Raw genomic sequence first — 15,974 nt, 5'->3', positions numbered from 1 at the left:
TTTCAGACAAGCTATGGTCACAACTAGGAGCCATACTTGGCTTGAAGTTATTGTTAAGCTTTTTCACTTCAGACTCTGAAACTGGTGTGAGACCAGGTTCCTTTGACTGAGTTTCACATAAGAGTTCTAAAGTGAGTTTCCCAATTCCCCATAGGAACTGGGTGTGGTATATGAATTGTTAATAATGCTGTTAATCATGTGCCAAAATCGGAGACTTTTACCTTGAGCTGCAGAAAAAAGCTATTACCACTATTTCAGATGTGGGACCAACAACATACATCCGGAGAGGTCAGATTAGAGATAAATGTTGGGAAGAGTTCACTATCTGAAATTGACCAATTCTGCAACTGAGAAAAAATAATAAATATTCCCTTTGATTTTCTTCCTGGACTTAATGGAAACTTGTAAAACTAAACTAAAACCAAGCATTCTCCAATCAGTCTTTGGTTTCATTGTATCAATGCAGTTATTAGCCTTTGCAACTTATCCGGAAGTGCTTTTACTGTATTTTACTGCAGTAAATAGTAAAAATACTGAAAAGCTTAGCACGTTCATTGGTCTTAATACTTAATAAAAGATGTTTGTAATTCTTTCTAATTCTGCTGGTCCACTGTTGCTGTACTCTGCGTATAGATAAGACTATTCATACACTGGAGAAACAAAATAGCAGGATTGGGGGGGGGGGAACGAAAGGAGAAGCAATGTCCCAAACAAAGAAATGATTTACCCTCAGAATGGTGACTGAAATTTGAGGAAGCTGGCAGAGAAGTTAGGTAGAATTTCCTGTAGGGAAACAAGGATGATTTAACTGGAAGAATGAACAAGGAACGCTTTGCATCACATTTCATATCAAGTGTGATTTTTACAATATCAACGAATTGGTAGCAAGCCTATATTTAAAATTATTTTGAAAGCATATTATTTTTTTTGGTGGGGGTGAGAAAATCCAGTTACTGCATTTTCTTGAAAGCCTAGGAGATCCTTACCCTCCATTTTCTCTATCAGTATGTGGCCACATAAATCTATTTAGCTGCTCCCAGAATAACAAAATAATTATATGGGATCTTAGACAGTCTGTCCTCTAGGGCAACAGATGGCATCATTTGGAATCTCACCAAGAGAATTTTATTCTCAAATGGAATTTATTAAACTTGGACAATATCCCTCCAAGGCATTATTTATTTTGAAGTAGGTTATGCCAGAGAGTGATTGCAACGTGGTTATATGATGACACAACATTCAGAGGGAAAATATCTGATACATTGAATTCTTTCTTTATTGTCTTCTTTTTACTGGTAGGTTATACTCGTACCAGTGTGTTTACCTGGCTTTTATAATAGCACGGACGTACAGGTCGGTTTAGCTTAACTTGTATACAGTAATTGAAAGCTGAGATTACAAATTCTAAAATCAAACTCGTAATTTGTTCTTATTGTAAAGAGAAATGGAAACCATTTTAACAACAATTTTATATGCATGTTTGTATATAAGTAATCTGAAGCACTTATTTATTTATTTATTTATTTAATTGGATTTGTATACTGCCCTTTCCCGAAGGACTCAGGGTGGTTTACAGGGAATTAAAACAAGAAATACAAAAATTAAAAACAATTAAAAAGATTATAACAGTCCCTGAAAGAGTAGAAACCCCAATTAAAATTAAAATTAAAATTAAAATTAAAATGAAAATTAAAATTAAAATTAAAATTAAAATTAAAATTAAAATTAAAATTAAAATTAAAATTAAAATTAAAATTAAAATTCTCAGCCTGGGCCAGAGAGCTCGAAGAGCCAGGTCTTCAGGCCCCGGCGGAATGAACGGAGGTCGGGGGCAGTCCTCAGCTCCACGGGCAGCTGGTTCCAGAGGGCAGGCGCACCCACTGAGAAGGCCCTCCCCCTGGGCGTTACCTGCCGGCAATCTTTTACTGGTGGCACCCTGAGAAGACCCTCCTGTGGGAGCGCACTGGACGAAGGGAACTTGATGCTGGCAGCAGGTGTTCCCTCAGATACTTAGTATTTGCTATCTTCTCTACTTAATAAATTTTGGGATTTGTAGTTTTTGATTCAGCCTAGGAAAAAAACAAAGCACTGCTATTCTAGGGGAAGCAGGTTATTATTCAGAATGTTTTTCTTCAAATATGGGCCTTTTATTCGCTCCAGCAAAACTCACAAATCTGCACAGCAGATGCATAATCTGCAAGAAATTAAATCCCAATAAATATGGTTAAGTATGATGTCAGCCTCAATGGTTTTCTTGGTATTGTAGCCTGATCTGCCCTTCTCCTTCATCTCCATAGTCAGCCTTCTCCTTTTCTTGGGCCCTGACTAAGGATCAGCTTTTTTATGGAATATACTTGAATGGCACCATTGGTTTTGATTTATAATCTACTTGTCAAAACATTGGCCTGCTGTTGATGTAAAGATGAAGGAGCCTGCAGAGAGGAAAATTATCTGCAAAGAGTCTAGCCGTGTGGATTGACAAACCCATATTTCAATTTTCCATCATTTTAAAATTAATTTAAAGGTTTTAATATAATGTATTATATTGTACCTGCTGTGTTATTGGTAGTTTCGTTTTAACATCCTATGACATTCCTGAAATGGATGAAATTCAGAAAACGTATGCCGATGTAAATTGCCATTCTGCATTACATATGGATCACAACCAGCATGTGGTTAGTACTAAAAAAAGCTTCTTAGCAAATAGAAAATGAAATTCTATTGCAACTGTTAATATATTAAAATAACTTATTTTAAAATACTCTAAGCAAAATGTCTGGAGTGTTTTTATATGTGAATGCATGAAATGCCTCCCATCTCTACTGCACCAAATAATCAACATAATGTGGTTGTGGGCACACACATAGTTGACACAACAGTTGGTAAATTTTAAAATGATTTGTAATGATAGAGACACTATATCGAGTACTAAACTGGCTGTGGTGGTTTCAAGTTGAGCCTCTATTTATATGGTTTGGGGAAAAAGAACTTTAATCAAAATAGCATAGAATTCTTACTTGCATCACACTTATAGCACTAGCCTTATTTTGGCATGAGATGAAATAACTATTCAGAAAGCAGAAGTCCTGCCCCCATTTTTAGTTGTGTCCTGATTGGAGAACTTGGTGTGTCACTCAGCTAGCTTTATTTTTAAACCTGGTCAAATAGTATTTTGTGGACATAAACTCACTGTACAAACTGTTCTTCCTGATGAGGTTCTTGTAGTGGTTAGCGTGAGGAATCAGAAAATGGCTAAGAAAGAAGAATTCTACTATGGAAAAAATGGTAATCTTTATTTTATTTTATTTTTCCTTAATAAGTAACTTGAGAAGTATTTTGTGGTAGAGGCTGACATTAAACTCTTTGAAGATCACTTTCTCTGGTCTCTCACTGTGTTTAAGATGTACTAAAAACACCAGAACCATATGTAATTAGTCCCAAATTACAAATTTTTGTTGCTTGAATTAACAGTGCTGTTATGATTCATTTGAGTTTATATTTATCTTTGTTCATATAATTATGTTTCAGCATAATGTTTAAATTTTCATTTAGATTAAAGAATAGGCTGCCTTTTTGGTTGTAAGCATGCTTATTATGGAGTGTTAAGTACTGATTCATACCTACTACCAACTAAATATATACAGGAGTTAAACCAATGTGTTTTTGAAACAATTAACTATCATAAAACCTAACCCTAACAATAGAATAAAGTTAAAGACAATTCTTCCAACATACGTATTATTAATAAAATTGAATCATTGCAAAAAGAAATATAAAAAACAATGTGTTTGTATTTCTTTCCATGTGTTATCAGCCATTCAGCTTACACACACACACACACACACACACACACACACACACAAACACTGCCATTATTGCAGCATTATGCACAAAAAAAGACAAATACAATTTTAATGTATAAAATAAATCAAATTTTGATATTGGTTTAAAAATAAATTTTGCTCAAGTGAAAACAATATGCACACAAATTTGCCAATTTACCTAGACTTTACATGGATGGGCTAATTATTAGCCGCTAATATAAGGAAAGATCTGCATTGATCTGTCCAAGCCTAGACATATTTTTCCTATGAAATGCATATTGGTTAGTCATGATTTTTTGGGGATTGCAGAGAAACTGTAACATTTGACAGGACTTTTATAAAAAGACTTTTATTTAAATCCTACAATTTGTTTTGAAAAGGACATTCTCCTTTGTGTTTATGATTCTTATGATTCTTAATTTACATTTGGATGTATCAAAGAGTCAGGGGCAGAATTGAAAATAAAAATTATCCTTAGAAGACAAGTGCCAGTTCCACTCTTACATATCCATATAGATTTAGGAAAATGAAAAAGAAATGCACAGGTATAGGATGTGGAATAGCAGGCTTAGTGACAGGAAACTGAATATGTGTGGTGTGGCTACAAAAAGCACAAGTGTTTGTTTTAGTTCGCATCCACAGAGGTATAATTTCTAAACCATAGAAAGTGGTCATTCCATTCTGTTCTGCTTTGATCAGGCCCCACCTTGACTTCTCTGTCCAGTTCTACTGTATGTGCTGCATTTTAATAATAATTCAGAGAAATTGGAACAGGTTGAGAGGAGAACAATGAGGATAAGCAGGAGACTAGAAACTGTTTCGTTTGAAGAAAGATTATAGGATCTGGGTATGTTTAATCTGAAGAAAAGAGGACAGTATGATAGCGGTCTTCAAATAACTGAAAGGATTGCATGGAAGAAGATTCATAGCCTGTTATCTTTCCTTCCAAAGTATAGGACAGAGTAATGAATGAGTTAGAGAAAGGTGGATTCCAGCTGAATGTTAGAAAAACTTCCAAATCGCAGTTCAGCTATGGCAGGGGTAGGCAACCTCGGCTCTTTTATGACTCATGGACTTCAACTCCCAGAATTCCTCAGCCAGCATGGCTCAGCTTGGAAACCTCTCCCTTTCCCCTCAGCATGGCTGGCTCAGGAATTCTGGGAGTTGAAGTCCACGAGTCATAAAGCGGCCTAGACCAGGGGTAGGCAACCTCGGCACTTTTATGACTCGTGGACTTCAACTCCCAGAATTCCTCAGCCAGCATGGCGCAGCTTGGAAACCTCTCCCTTTACCTTCAGCATGGCTGGCTCAGGAATTCTGGGAGTTGAAGTCCACAAGTCATAAAAGAGCCGAGGTTGCCTACCCCTGAGCTATGGTATCAAAAATGTGGTGGGCTTCAAATATACTTGAGGGAGTTCTATTATTACTTATTGGTTGTACCTTAAATTTATCTCCCGAGCCTGGAGTTGGTTTGAATAATTTCTATATGAAGCATTATTTGGGTTCTACCATCCAAAATATGACATATTTTCCAAAATGAAATTTTTATATTAGCAGTGAAATATATTTTTGATGGCTACTTCAGTGGAAAAGAATGTATTTGTTGCAATGTAAACAGGAACAAATCAGCTTTCTGCGTTTACAGAACAGGGTGTGTGATTGTAAAGTTTTCAGATAGTAAGGATCTGGACAAAGTCTGAGTTTAGTTAATGAATAATATTCATAATATTTTCCAGGAACGAAAGTTCAGAAAGCCTGCAATACTTTTACATACTTATTGAGAAGCTAACCAGTGCAACGTATTTTCAGAGAAACAAGTGTGGGTTTGAGAAATGAGAAATTAGTGAAAGCATATCTATTAGCCAATGCTAGTTGAAAACCCATAGTTTATTTTTATGGATATTCGTTTGAGAGGTACACTATAAAGTTGAATTGCATCAGGGAATTAGGCCTAATAAAAATGCTGATAAACTTTCAGCATCATAATATAAATATGTCACAAAAATTCAAGGATATATTATAGAAAGTTATAATATTTAAATGGAATCAGAAAGACTTCTACAATATTTTGTTGTCTAAAAAAACTTTTTTTCTTTAGAAAATGTAAATTTCTACAATTTTGGCCTAGTAAAGTTATTTATATTTGAAACATCCTTGTTAAAACTGATGATGAATGCTTGAAAAAAGACAATGCATTTTAAAATCTGTAATTCCATATTTTGAATTCAGAGTAGAGCAGGGATAGATTGCTTAGTATCTCCAAATGTTTTGAACTACATTTCCCAGGATTCCTTGCCAGTAGCTATGCTAGCTCAGGCTGAGAGAAACAGAAGACCAAAATGCCTAAAGGACATCAAGTTACCTATCATTTTACGATAAAGTCTACCAAAACTAATGACATTAGTTAGAAAAAAATGATACAGTGTAGACAGTATAGTATTTGTTGTTGTTAGTTGCAAAGTCGTGTCCGACCCATCACGACCCTATGGACAATGTTCCTCCAGGCCTTCCTGTCCTCTACCATCTTCTGGAGTCCATCTAAGCTCACTCCTACTGCTTCAATGACTCCATCCAGCCACCTCATTCTCTGTCGTCCCCTTCTTCTATTGCCCTCAATCTTTCCCAGCATTAGGCTCTTCTCCAGTGAGTCCTTCCTTCTCATTAGGTGGCCAAAGTATTTGAGTTTTAGCTTCAGGATCTGGCCTTCTAAAGAGCAGTCAGGGTTGATCTCCTCTAGGACTGACCGGTTTGATCGCCTTGCAGTCCAAGGAACTCGCAGGAGTCTTCTCCAGCACCATAGTTCAAAGGCTTCAATTCTTTGGCGCTCAGCCTTTCTTATGGTCCAACTTTCACTGCCATACATTGCAACTGGGAAGACCATAGCCTTGACTATACGCACTTTTGTTGACAGGGTGATGTCTCTGCTTTTTAGTGTGCTGTCTAGATTTGTCATGGCTTTCCTCCCCAGGAGCAAGCGTCTTTTAATTTCTTGGCTACAGTCCCCATCTGCAGTGATCTTGGAGCCCAGGAAAATAAAATCTGTCACTACCTCCATTTCTTCCCCATCTATTTTCCAGGAATTGAGAGGGCCAGATGCCATGATCTTGGTTTTCTTAATGTTTAGTTTCAACCCAAGTTTTGCACTCTCCTTCTTCACCCGCAACAAGAGGCTCTTTAGTTCTTCTTCACTTTCTGCCATTAGAGTGGTATCATCTGCATATCTTAGGTTGTTGATGTTTCTTCCGGCAATCTTAATTCCAACTTTTGATTCATCTAGCCCTGCCTTTCTCATGATGTGCTCTGCATATAAGTTAAATAGGCAAGGCGACAGTATACAGCCTTGCCGGACTCCTTTCCCAATTTTGAACCAATCAGTGGTTCCGTGTCCAGTTCTCACTGTTGCTTCTTGGCCCGCATATAGATTTCTCAAGAGACAAATAAGATGGTCTGGTATGCCCATCTCTTTAAGTATAGTATTAGGACTACATAATAGAAGTTTAAAGCCAAGGACAGATATAGTGACAAGATGGTACTGAGCTGTTATCTGATAATGACTCAAATTAAATCATTTAGTTAATATGGAGAAAAAGTAAGTTAAACTGGTGCCTCTAGGAACTGAATGACTTCACATTTGTTTGGGCTTCTGTAGTTCGTCTCAAGTACAGAAAGCTGTTCTTTAGTTATGGAACTTTCAGCTATTTTCATAATATCGTGGCATTCCCACAATTTGGAAATGTGCACCACCAGATGTAGAATTATATAATAAATAAGCAAAATTTGTTATATTTTTTAGTTTTTTAATTTCACATCTTCTGAATAATAATGAAAAGCAAAAATAAGTATTTTAATTTATCTGTCTTTAATGCACTATAGAAGATTTTAAAATTGCTGGAAAGATGCTGCTGAAGTTATAAGCAAATTGTAGATCAGCTGATTTATCCTAAACATTTTTCCTCTTTTAGATTTTTGAGTGTGGGTAGAAGTATAAAAAAACTCCTACTGCTAAGTATAGATATTCTCAATGTAGTGAAGTAAACATCACATCTGAACAAAGTACCTTTTAATCTGCACATTTTTCCCCATTTGGAGTTTTCCAGTACTGCTGCCAAAATGGTCCTGTAGACAGTGACTTACTGTGCTTGGAGATGTTTAAAATAGTTTGTGGGGCCATTAGTTTTTTTTTAAAAAAAGGATCACTCTGTCCTGGAAATATATTACTACTAATAATAAAACTTTTAAAAAGTTGAGTTTTAGCATTCCTGAAGGCTGATTTAAGAAATTTATTTTTATTTGTAAATTTTCTTATGGGAATTTGTCTAGATAGACAACCAAGTAGAAACACACTATGTGGACTCATTCAATTATGGTTGTGGCCAAAATCAGTCCTATTTAAGCTGCAAAATATCTCCATGGTTATGAAAATTAATTATGGTGATGGCTAAAATCTATCCTATTTAAACTGCAAAATATATCCAGCAATGAAAATTTGCTGTAAAAATATGTTAGTTTATGAACAAAACACACTTTTCAATATTAGGTGGCTTCTTGCAAGTATTACTGAGACAATATAGTAACTTACAATGCAGCATCAAACTGACCTTAAAATAGCCTGCAATAGATTTATTTTCTGAACACACCTGCAAACTTAGAAAATATAGCTAAAAACACTACCTCGCTCCAAAAATGGAGCGAAGCACTGATTATTTTTACATGGTGCCTGGTTTCTATCCATCATAACCTTACACAAAGTAATTGTTTATTGTTAAATCATCTGAGTCTGCCATATATAGGTGTCAGACATTTCTCAAGTTAAAATGTCAAAAAATAATGGCAGTCATGCCACACAATCAAAGCCTTGCTCCATTTTACATGCATTTTGGATTTAAAAATGGGCTTCAATTGTATACCATCATTTGTGCTTTTTTTCACCTCTTGATACAGGCACACAAATCAAACCCCAGATGCTAACTCCATTTTTCCATGATGCAAATGGTTTTTTTTTACCACAGTATTAAAGTTTAAATGTGAATCATGTGGTCATTGATCAGTATAAGCACAGTCAATGATTTGATACATTAAAGCAGATCTGAAATCAGATATTATAATATTTTTGCTTATTTATTTTTATCCCTCCTTTATTATTTTTACAAATAACTGAAGGCAAACAAACATACATAATACTCCTTCCTCATACTATTATCCCTGGAACAACAATCCTGTAATGTGGATTGGGCGGAGACCAAATGGCTGAACCAAGATCACCCAGCTGGCTTTCATGGCTAAGGTAGGATTCGATCTCATGGTCTCCCAGCCTGGTTCCTTAACCACTACATCAGACTGGCTCTCAGTTTTCAACATATAGAAATTTCAATATATAGAAATCAATAGCATAAAGGCAAGCTCTCCAAGGGATACGGTTTCAGGATTGCCATTATTGAACGAAATAGTTGCAGAGACCTATTTTATCAAGTAAATTTCAGTTGTGCTGTTTGCAAAATAAACAAAAATAAGCTTGTCAGTGCAGAATTGTCTGCTTCGCATACAGCAAGTGGCCTGGAGATAAGGTCTAGAAGTCAAAGTTAAATTCAAGTTTTAAGACAAAAGGAAATACCACTTCATTAGAGACCTTTTTCTTTTTTTCTACTTTATTTCAGATACAATTGATTAAAAGTAATATCTTTAAAAGATTAAACTCACATTTGACATTATTTTCTTTTTTTAAAAAAAGAAGTGTGGTTTTTTTTAGTGTGGCTGATGTGGGAGGAATTGTAAAAAAGTATAAACGGAAACAACCCCTCCCTACCCCAAATTTAAGATTTAAGGTGCTGGTACTTACCTTTAAAGCCCTACATGGCTTAGGCCCAGGATACTTGCAGGACCATCTGTTGCTGGGAACGACTTCCCATCGCCCAGTGCGCTCACACAGAGAGGGCCTCCTCAGGGTGCCGTCGGCTAGACAATGTCGGCTGGTGACCCCCAGGGGGAGGGCCTTCTCTGTGGGAGCGCCAGCCCTATGGAACCAATTCCCCCTTGAGCTTCGGATGGCCCCAGATCTCCGATCCTTTCGCCGCGGCCTCAAAACACTCCTTTTCCATCAGGCTGACCTGGACTGACAGGGATTTTAATTATGTTTTTAATTTTTAACTTAATTTTAATTTTAATTTATTCTACTGGGGCCATTAATTTAATTTCTTTTTAACTTTTGTATTATTTTATTTTATTGTTGTTAGCCGCCCTGAGTCCTTCGGGAGATAGGGCGGCATATAAGTCCCAATAATAAATAAATAATAAATAAATATTGCTACAGATGCTTCTATGACATTACCAACAAAGGCACTTATAATTTGCAACATGATATACTTTGAGGCCATTGTTTACTCTATTTCTTTGTTAAAAACCAGAATTGTTAAACCATACATTGCTTAGCACCTCTCATTTACAGTGTAGGAGAAGCCATATCCAAATTCTCCATATCCAAGTTCATTTTATTCTGCTCTCTGATTAATACTGCTCAGTGCTAAAAGCCAATGTAATCATTTCTGTAATCAATTCTCATTGCCACCCAAAAGAACATTCCTAATGATTTCGTCAGTTCAAACCAGGAACTACCTATATACATTTCTGTACTGAAATATACTTCTATCTAGATATTTCCTCAGCTAAGGAGTACTGATGAAGTGATGAAAATTGTAGCTGAATATATCTGGAAGGTGCCAAGCACCATTACTCTGCTTTTTGTAACATGAAAGACACCTTTATTTGCTGTCAAAAGTTACAGTCGGCATTGTGTTACAAAATAGAAAGAAGCACCTCCAGTGCTCAGATTAAACTATCAGACCAGTATTATTCTAGACTGTTTATTTTACTTATCCTATTATTTTTTTAAAAAAAAATTCTACTTCCTCTACTGTACAGATGTGGATTATATACTTTAAAAGGCTCATTACTTATACAGTTCCTGATTCTATATTATGGTCTTTTATAAATTACACATGAGTTATGCTCTTGGTTAAAATTTATTAGAGCTTCATAATTCTTGATGTGATTCCTGACCTCTGTATATAGACCATGTATCACTAGAAATGAAGTGTTGAACTTCATTTCTGAAGACCACAGTGATAACAAATTCAATTCCTAAACCTACACTCATTCAACAGTTCCCCCTTCCCTCCCCTGATATTTTTTTGCCTTGGGTAAAATTACACAATAAACTCTTGTAATCCCTGCCAAGTATTTACAAAAGAATCACAATAATTCATCCTTTGGTGAACTACTCTTTGAGTGCAGGCTGTGTAAGCACCAGACTCTGAAATTACAGTACAGTAGCTCCTCTGTCTTCTCTTAAACTCCTGCCATGTCACAGAATTTCTCTTCTTCAAATTCCTCATTTCCCAAGAGTTTGCTACACTTCCATCAAATTGGACTGAGGACTTGGCACGTGACCACAGCTTTATAAAAAGGTTCTCCTGATCAAAGCAAAATTTTTTAAAAGGCAGGTTTCCTTTTCTTGTGTGATCTTCATAATACTGGTGCTAGATGTTACAAGCTGTCCTTCTTGCAATCTTCTTCAGCTCCATCCAAGCTGGATCATCTAATTTCTTTTGGGTCCCCCTTAGGCCTGGGATTCCATTTTGAATGAGGAGATTCATAAAAGTTCTTCTTGAAGATCTTGTTCTTCAGGTCGTCTTTCAGAGAATCAAGACCTTTCCTTCCTACTGATGTCTGAACATCACTTGCCTTCTGGTTGAACCAAATGATGCTGTTCCAGAGCCCTTCCAGAGAATTTAATCTTTCTTCACACTGTTCCTCCAAATAGAGCAGGGGTGTCAAACTCAATTTCATTGAGGGCCGCATCAGCATTGTGGTTGCCCTCAGGGGGCCGGGTGGGTGTGGCCTGGGTGGGTGTGGCCTACTGGGTGGGTGTGGCTAAAGTGCATATGGCCTACTGGGTGGGCATGGCCAGCTCTACATCGTTCGCATCAATGGTGCCTATGGGGGCCTGGGCAGGAGTGGGACAGATCTGAGGGTCTCTGGCAGGAGGAGGGTCTCTGGGCCAGGGCCAAGGCAGTGGGGGCCGTTCTCTCACGGGCCAGATCCGGCCCCCGGGCCTTGTGTTTGACATGTCTGAAATAGAGGGTAGGAACAATGAAGTTTTGTTATTAGTTGGCCAAACAGGATTATCCTCATGTTCACTCTGTGAAACTGATGGCAGCATCTGTAGTTTTAGCCAAAATCCTAGTCAGGAAAGCAATGAGCTATGAAGTGAGATTCCAGCAGAATTTCAAGATCGGTGCTTTTGGTACCTTTCCCTGTTGCACTACACTGTGATTCACGCAGAGTATCGAGAGAATAATAAATGTTAATGGTTTAATATCACTGTTGGTCATGTGCCACAGCTGAGTGGTAGTAGTTCAAGAAGACAGTTCACTAACCCTTGAGAGTAATCTACTGCATTTTATATGGCATTGTTCATCCAGAAGGGTACCAAAGTGCTATGCAAATGAATATATATTCATTAGTCTTGGCAATAGTAAATGCTGTAATTTATATTAAAAAGGTAAAGGTTCCCCTGCACGTGCGTGCTAGTCGTTTCCGACTCTAGGGGCCGGTGCTCATCTCCGTTTCAAAGCCGAAGAGCCAGCGCTTGTCCGAGGACATCTCCGTGGTCATGTGGCCGGCATGACTGGACGCCAAAGGCGCACGGAACGCTGTTACCTTCCCACCGTAGTGGTCCCTATTTTTCTACTTGCCTTTTTACGTGCTTTCGAACTGCTAGGTTGGCAGAAGCTGGGACGAGTAACAGGCGCTCACTCTGCTACGCGGCACTCGGGATTCGACCCGCCAAACTGCCGACCTTCCGATCGACAAGCTCAGCGTCCTAACCCACTGAGCCACCGCGTCCCCTTATATTACATTAGAGGTATCTATTATAAACCCCTGTATTCATTTCATTATATTTTTGTTGTTTGGGCCTCAGGCTTTTTGTGTTTAACTTCTACTCGGAGGGCCTAACCATCTCCATCAGTGTTTTTGTTCAGTGCTATACTTTTCCATTTCACTGGCCTATGTCTGTTTTACAGAGTCCCATAATGGTGTCACACCATGGGAATATTCTCTGAGTATCAGATAGATAGAACGTTAGTTGAGAAAATGATATATTGTGTTTTTAAAAATAGCCGTTCATTTTTCCAGCTACCGTCTCCTTGAATAAATCTGAGTATAATTATATATAATAGTTCATGGTTATAAATAGTCTTATGCATGGCTATTTTTTTTCTTTTCACAACCCTGTAGCATTTAAAATCCTTTCCCAGCCCTTTTGATCTTCAGAATAATTCTAGATAAATGGAAAAGAGATGGCAACAATTCAAAAGGAGCAGCATTGTTAGGACCTTCCTTATCAAAACAAAGTTTGAGACGTTATTCTTACAGCTTGTATGTCTTATATAATTGACCTCTCCAAAAAGCTTCATTTCATATCACTTAAATTTATGCAGCCCCTTTTCTTCTAATTATGGTCTTGCTCTTCTGCTCCTTTTGCAGCGCTGGCTGTTTTTCTGCTAGTTAGAGCCGTTCATACTTTCCATTGAAAAAAATGTGATGGTTCAAGCACTCATTTTAAGAACAGTGAAGCAAATATTGAGGCTTTTTACTTTATTATTATCTTCTTCAGATACCAGGCAGTTCATCAAGAGCACACAAAAGGATACAAGAAAAAGAACATCAATCATCCCCAGTTTTCTCATTTCCATTTAAAGAAGTTCCAATGCTGTTGTATTTTCCTGACTTTTTTCATCTCTTCTCTTAACTACCACCTGTCTAAATTTCAATCACTTTCTTACAAATGCTGTTCCTATTGTGGTGATTCATGGTTAGTTTTCAATAAGTAATGCAGCTGCTTTATTTAAACCAATTATTGTTGAGATTAACTAGCCTAACTAGATCCATATAATAATAATTCGACTGTTTATGTGCTTTCAAGGTGGTGTCAGCTCTTAGCAATTGCATAACTAGTCCCAGAGTGATCTGTCGCCAATCTGTCCCTTCAGATTTTCCATTGGTAGCCCCATTGCCTCTAAAAATCTAGTTTGTTTTCCTTGCCGCTAGTTGTCCTTTTCTTTCCTTTCAGCTTTCCAAGCATTATAGACTTCTCAAATCAGTTATATCTTAATATTAATATCACATAATACAAGGCTACAAAAATCTGGGCCTGTATAATACCCTAAGATCAGTGGTGGGATTCAGCCAGTTCGCACAACTTCGGCAGAACCGGTAGCTAATTTTTTGTTGCCCAGGCCCAGAATGGACTTCCAGAAGCAGCATCCACACAGAGAACCGGTTGTTCATATATTTGAAACCCACCACTGCCTAAGATCGTAGCATAAATGGTCAAGGAAATTAAAAAAAAATGATCTCTTTTCTGTGCTGAAGGAATATGTATATCTGTTCAAGTTTCAAGTAAATTAGCCATTATCTTATAAAGCAGGGGTGTCAAAGTCGCAACGTCACGTGACGTGTTGCGACGTATTGCAACTTTTTTTCCATTGCCGGCAATGGGGTGGGCACGGTTTTGTCATGATGCATCCGGCCCATAGGCCGGCAGTTTGACACCCCTGTTATAAAGGAATACTACCTGTTCCCTGTCATATTCCATAATGGAATATTTTGGGATGTTCCTTTAAATATTCCCTCCAAAGTGTTTTTTTCTTTTTTCTTTTTTACATTCTAACTTTCCGGATTCTGAGCAGCATTACTCATATCTCACCTTTGCATATGGTTGTTTCCACCAGATAAGGCACTTATAGATTAAGGATGTAATTTGTCTAGAAGTAACTTTTGTATCATTTTCATCCTTGCTTTTTTTTAAAAAAAATGGTTTCACTTGGATTCTTTTGTAATTCTAGCACTAAGTCATATAATATATGGATTTAAGAAGCTTATTTTTATGCAATACTGGAGTGTATGAAAACTGATAAGAGCTACTGACTAACGAATGAAAGGATTAAGACTATGAATTCTATATGCCGCATTCCTGACGTGCTTACCACAATCTCCCATTACTTCAGACTAAAAAAAAAGATGTTGTTATAGACAGGAGAGGTCAATTGGTGCTGCATTAAGCTGCATTACATTTTTTTGTTTGTCAGAACCAACCTTCACCCCCGAACTGTATGAATTGGTTGGTTGACAGAGTATTGCTATGTTTGGGATCTTGAGTTGTATTTGGGGGAAAAAGGGCAGGATAAAAATCTTTTTTTAAAACAAAACAAAACAAAACACCTAAATATCTTGTGCTGCAAGAAAGTACGGGTAAATTTCTGTTGTTAAGTGAAACATTTGTTAAGTGAGTTTTGGCTCATTTTACAATCTTTCTTGCCACAGTTGTTAAGTGAACCACTGTTAAGTTAGCAACATACAGTAGTTGTTAAGTGAATCTGGCTTCCCCATCGACTTTGCTTGTCAGAAGATCGCAAAAGGAGATCAGGTGATCACAGGACACTGCAACCATCATAAATATGAATCAGTTGCCAAGCGTCTGAGTTTTGATCATGTGATTGTGGGTGTGCTGCAGTGGTTGTAAGTGTGAAAAATGGTCATGTCACTTTTTTCCAGTGCCGCTGTAACTTCGAACAGTCACTAAATGAATTGTTGTAAGTCAAGGACTACCTATATATGTTTCTTTTTAAAGTTGAAAATGCGGATGAAGGATTGGAGAAGCTTAAAGGAGCAGAGGGAAAAATTCAGGCTCCACATTTTTTGTGATGGCAATTGCAACTGTAATTAATTCATAGGCAAGGGTTTTGAAATAAAACTAGGTTTGCAAGAATTCTGCAGGCAGTAATCTGAACTCAACAGGACTTACTTATGAGTAGAAATGTACAATATACCGGTAAGATATGGACAGAGAATTATTCAAAGAATAAAGGGATTGCTTTGGCAAAAACAATATACTGTATCTTTCTTCTATTTGTCTTAATGTACTTTTACCCCCATAAAATTCCCCAGTGAACTCAACTCATACAAGTAGATACGGAAATACTGTTCTCTTAAACTATACAGATTTGAAATTGTAGAAAGTGTTCACGCTCTTGCCTTCTCATGCCATAGAACAATTTTATGCAATGATTCAATGAAAATACCATGGGCTTT

The 15,974-nt window shown here is 37.2% G+C and overlaps 1 protein-coding gene across 1 annotated transcript in view; it reads left to right on the top strand.

Annotated features, from left to right (window-relative positions):
• SLC44A5 (solute carrier family 44 member 5) overlaps positions 1–15,974 on the top strand; it is a 193,346-nt gene that overhangs the window by 78,719 nt on the left and 98,653 nt on the right. The window lies entirely within an intron of this gene.

The sequence above is a fragment of the Vipera berus genome (assembly GCF_964194415.1).
Source record: "Vipera berus genome assembly, chromosome: 3".
Taxonomy (NCBI): domain Eukaryota; kingdom Metazoa; phylum Chordata; class Lepidosauria; order Squamata; family Viperidae; genus Vipera; species Vipera berus.
Note: the sequence above shows the minus strand (reverse complement) of the source record. Positions and strands in the feature narration are given on the sequence as shown.